This window comes from Macaca fascicularis, chromosome 18 (genome assembly GCF_037993035.2).
Source record: "Macaca fascicularis isolate 582-1 chromosome 18, T2T-MFA8v1.1".
Lineage (NCBI taxonomy): Eukaryota > Metazoa > Chordata > Mammalia > Primates > Cercopithecidae > Macaca > Macaca fascicularis.
In genome coordinates this window covers 13,203,137-13,209,184 of record NC_088392.1, presented here as the reverse complement: position 1 = coordinate 13,209,184, position 6,048 = coordinate 13,203,137, and positions in this window count along the sequence as shown.

Sequence of the window (6,048 nt, the reverse complement as noted above, 5' to 3'; positions counted from 1 at the left end):
TATCCTTATGTTGCCTATTAAGACTCTTGTCTTTAGCATTTGTGGTCAGCCTGACAGCCAGGCAGAGTAAATGCAGATAATTTGTGCCTCCAGTCCCAGGTACTCTCCTTTTCTTGTTTCTTCTTTCACTTCCCAGTGAAGATTTAATATTTTTTAAAATTTTTATGTATTTTTGCTTCCATGTGTGGTGCAGACAAGGGCTGGCCTCAGGCTAGAAGCAATGAAAATGAGAAAATCACTCCTGCAATTCCTTTTTGCCAATGGTGGTTTACTTGCCAGTTTCTGCTACATTTTGATCATTCCTCAGTGACTTCCAGTGGCTGTTCATTTTTGTATTTTCTCTAGAGTTTATAGCTACTATCTGTGGGAAGTTGATTCAATGGAAGCTAACTTGTCCCTTACTAGGAGTGAAACCCAAGCATGTAAATTTTGTCAAAGTTAGAAAGCCTTATCCTATACCCATGTTGAGGACAAGTTTCCAAAGTAATTAGATAATTCTAACTAGAAAAGGTTTACCCTAATGAGTTCTCAAATATTCATTTTTCCAAAAATTCTTAACTTTTAGTACAAAATCAATTTTATTTCATAAGAAAAAGCGAGTATTTTTGCCACTTGTTGCAAAAGGTCAATCTGGTTTTAATAGTCTCTTATATCGCTATCTGAAAAGTAAACTGCATAACTACCATGCCTTATAAAAATGATTGTTTCAGTGACCATAAGAGATATTAAAATCACCAATAGCAAGTAACCAAGCTTTATTTACATGGACAATTCAAACAAAATATGATTTGATCAACAATGACCTATGCTGAGGAGCAAATGCACACATCATGAAGCCTCTGGTACTCAGTTTGAGCATTACCTTTTATATTTCTATGAAAGATAAAAAAGAACGAGAAAACAAGGGCAAAGTTAATGATGAGAACTGCAATCCATCCTCCTCTTTTACATTAAGTGTTCCAGTTATTTACTGATAGTGACAGTAATTTCAAGGATGCTTGTTTAACTGGAGTCTGAATGGGTATGAGTCTCTATGCTGAATGGTCTCTAAAAGCTGTGAATAGTTACATTAGCATATCAAAAGCCTTCCAAAGTGTCTTTGGGAGTTTTTATTTTCTTTTATCTGCAGGTTTTCTCTGTTTGGAAGCAGTTGGTAAGAAGTGTATCTTGGGATCTGAGTTTTATTTCAAGGTTATTGAAGTATCACAGGAGTACAGTCAAATGAAAAACTGATGAATAATATCCAGGGGGCACTGCTAGTAGGACAACCCCGTCGTTTCAAGAAACTTGAGAAACAATGATAAAGAAACATTTTTTCGAGTCTGTTGCTAGTGAGAATAAATTTTGACAGAATAGTCAACTTCTTTTTCTACGTTTGACTATAAATTGTACATTTCCAATATTCCACTTCACAATGAATGCCTATCATTTTGCAGTACTAAGCTCTTATGTTCAAGAAATACCTAAACTTTAAACACAAAATTGTTGTCTAAAATAGAATAATGTAATATAAAATAAATCCAAGACCATTTAAGATATTCATGTCTTTGTTTAACAGTAAGCTTTGAAGTAACTTTCAGGAGATTTTCCCATACTAATTTTGTCATTAACAATGTGCCAATAAGAAAGGTCACTTATGTTATCTAGGTATAATATTCTGCATATCCAGACTAGGTGATGACAAAAGTTCTTTCTTCTTGAAGATTGTCTGCTATCTACTATTGTCTAATAAATTAAAAAGTCCTTAGTGTAAACATATACAAATAAATACACACAAAAAATATAAATGGAAAATCAACACTCAGAGAGTGTGTCCTCATCATGTGACTTAAGAAATATTTTATCTTTGAAAACTTTTGTGGGCTTCTCAGCAAGTTGGCTTAACATGGAGCAGGTAAAATAGTCAGAAACCTGTAATCTTACTCTCTTAAAGAATGAGAAGACAGATGTCAGGACTACCACTGAAGTTACAAAATTCAAAAAGGGGGGAAAGCATAGAAAAAAGAAAACCATACAAGGGCAGCCATACAAATTCTGCATATAAACTCTGACTCAATCTCTGGCAGATCCAGGAACTGGACTTGCATGCAACAGATTCCAAGCACTACTTACAAAGCTAAAAGATCTGAAAACATCTCAGCTGCTGTCAACAATAGGGGACTCCGTTTGCAGTTTGTGTTTAGCCATGCTAAACTTCTAAAACAAAAGGTTAAACATCATATAAATACCATTCTAGAAGAAAAGGAGGGAATATATGGAGCAGAAATATATTTGAAGAATTAATGGACAAAAATTTCCCCAAGTTGATGAAAGGCATAAGTTTACAAATTTAAGATCATCAATCTTAATTAGTGTAACTGATACTATATTATAAAAATCATAAGGTGTTTAACTTTTCTTTGTCTTTTTCTTCCTCCATGCATGATTGATTGCATGTAATTATCTCAGGAGACAATAGTCACTAATAATTGATTAACTTCATATTCTAACCCAACGGGGGTTGCCTGAAAGATTAATAAACTTGTTTTTCTTTTAAAGAACAATAATCCTTAGGTCATACAGAGCTCTTTGATGGCATCTAGAAGTTCAATCTGAGGAGGGAGGCAAACAACTTTGATCATGGAAGGTTCTTACCTCACATACACCTTTCTTATTCATGAAATCACCCAGTTAGGTTCAAAAGTAGGTGGAACTTCAGAGTTTGTCTCTCCCACTCTAACGCTTTGGCCAAATCAAATAAATCTTTCTCTGCTCCTATGCACTGATGTGACATTGTTTGGCTTACTCCGCACTGGATATTCAAACCCAAATTTGGGGGTTCTAACAACAGCAGAATAAATACAAAGAAAATCACACCTAGACACATCATAATCAAATCGTTGATTCAAACCTTAAAAGAAAGTCTTCAAAGTAGAAATACAAAAAGAACACTTTACATACATGGGAGGAATAATATTAATGTCTGCTGACTTTCATCAGAAACAATAAAAACCAGAAGACAATGTAATAATATTTCAAAAGCTTAGAACATTTTCAACTTAAGATTTCCATTTCCAGTGAAAACATCTTTCAAAAATTTAAAGTAAAATGAAAATATTTTCCAATGAGAGAGTGTGTCTATTAGTGTGAGAGGGAAATAATGTCTTAGCAGATCTGTACTACAGAAATTTTAAAGAAAATCTTCTAGTTGAAGGAAAATTAATAATGATATACACATTGTCAACTAGCTTGACTTAATCGAAAATTATAAAGTGCTACACATAAAAATATCAGTATATGCATTCTAAATGCTTCCTAGAGAGTGCATCTATTTGTGTGAGAGGGAAATAATGTCTTGTCAGCAGACCTGCACTACAGAAATTTTAAAGAAAATTTATTAGTTGAAGGAAAATTAATAACGATATACACATTGTCACCTGGCTTGCCTAAATGAAAATTATAAAGCGCTACACACAAAAATATCAGTATATACATTCTTTCTAAGTGTTTGTGTACATTTATCATGGTATAGTACATTTATAGACCATATTCTGTGCACCAAAGAATGCTCAGTAATTGAAATCACACAAAGCATCTTCTTAGCCATGATAAACTAAAAAATTAATAGAAGGATAGGAGATAAAACTCGAAATATTTTAAAACAACATGCAGTTGCACATATCCTATGGTTGAATAATATATCATAAGGTAGATACAAATATATATTCAATTGAAGAAATAAAAATGAGATACATAAAAATTTGTGAGGTAAAGCCAAGTCAGTACTTAAAAACAAATTTAATGTGAAAATTCCTGTATTCGCAAAGTATGATTGCCATCAATTACCAGGAAGGATTTGGAGAAACTAGAACTCTCATACACTGCTGGTAGAAATGTAAAATTGTATAAAAACTTTTGAAAACTGCTTTTCAGTTTCTTAAGAAGTTAAACATACTACATAGATGGAAATAAAACCTGCCGAGATTTTTCACTGTTTCTGTGAAAAGCCCTTTCCTCCTAGAAATATTTTCACAAACCATTAGAGATCTTAAGTAGATCTGTAGCCATTTGTCTTCTTAATTGTTCTGACCCAATGAGATAGTCAAACTTCTATGTAAAATGGTTACAGTTGTACTAGGTTCTGGGTTAAGACTCCAAGGTGCAAGAAAATATAATAGCAGCTACTTTCCTAGGTATTTACATATCAAAGGTAAATCAGCTCCAGGAACCTGGACATATCTCCATAAAAACTGGGTCACAAGGGGATAGCTGGCTGTGAGAGAGATTTCATATACATGCATGCTGAAAGGCTGGAGTAAGGAGTCCCTTTCAAGAAGGGTTGGATACGACTGCCTCCTCTCCCTTTATAAGCAGAGAAAAATTATTTTTTTCTTTATTCTAGCTATTGGGCTGTCCAGACACTTGTATAGGACAATTGGCCTACTTCTTATCACATTGTTCGAAGGGTAAGGACTAAGGCAAAGGGAGGAGCATACTTATTACCTACAGTGACATATATGATAAGATCTACCTCTAATTAACAACACCGTAATGTGCGCTTTTAGGTTTAAATTAATGAAGATGGATGTTAAAAATCCAACACACACGTAACACACAACCCTGACATTCTACTCATAGGTATTTACCCTATATGAATGAGAGAAGTAAATTTAATAGCAGATATATACATAGAACAAAAATTGATAAAACTAGGAAATAGACAAAGCCATCTTAGATTTTAAAGCATCTCTCAGAGTTAGAAAAAAGTGTGTGTGCACACTCACACATGTCTTGTTGACGACTTACACAATTTAAACAATGTCACCTATTAGTGGACATATAGAAAACACTATGTCCAAACATTTCAGAATGTACTTTGTTTTCAAGGACACATTAATAATTTCCAATTATTGACCATATGCAGAACCACAAAGTGAGTTTCAAAAAATCTCCAAGTATTAAAATAATACACAATATTTTATCAATGTGCTATCAAATAAACATAATTACTAATCTCTATTATCTGGAAATTAAGAGTGATAAATTTAAAGCATGCATAAAAATAACAATAAAAATAGAAAATAATCTGAACAGTGAAAATATCATATATTAAAACTTACAGGATGCAATTACAGCATTGCTTCTCTTCAGTCACCTTTTTAAACTTCTGACTTCCCCTTAAATATATATATCTTATTTATAATTTTTTCCATGCTACCTATTCTTCTTGAGTGATAGCATTCCAGTACTAGTTTAACCCATCAGCTACATACTAATGATTTCCTAATACTATTTCTATTTCTGACCGTAAAACACTTGGATTTTCTAATGAGGCCGATTTACTAACAACCCAGAAGCTGGCTGAGAATGTGTCCATTTTATTCTTTCTCTCTTTACCCTTTCTTTAATTTAGAGGTAAATGGAAGTGTAAAATGAAGAAAACAAGGAATGCGTTGTGAAACAACTACTTTTGGATTTTTTCTTGGTTCCTCACTTTATGACCTCAGGCAGATCTATTAGAAAGTTAAGGAAACTTTCTTAGGGTTTTGAAATCCAAATCCTAAACACCATCACTTCTACTGAGCCAGCTTTAAAGTAAACATCACAATGAGAATGTCCCTCTTCTGGTGAACTATTCAAGGAACTAGGCATGTGGGCCTGCTTTAGCTCCTGAAGAAAACAGAAAATGTAAGAGGCTAAGAGCGGTCGGCACTAGCCATGTGTAGGTCTGTCACAGTGTACCCTTGTTAAAAGCATCTGAAACAGAGCACTCAGAAGTAAACAGGATATACTTGAAGAGTATTCACTCCCATCATTTTCATGGTCATTGCCATCATCCTAAATGGAAAGCTAGGATAGTAGAATAATTCTATCCAAAACATAAAATATGAAATCAAGAATGACAATAGCTGATAACCTACATTTTGATATACTACACTTTTTCATTCATAATACCTTAAAATCAAACATAGAAACAAACAACAGTGCTTTTTCTAAGTTTGACGTTAAGTGCTTATTTTTGACTTTTAGTTTGGCCAGGCGCTAGGTCTAGCTATTCTCTGGCCATGT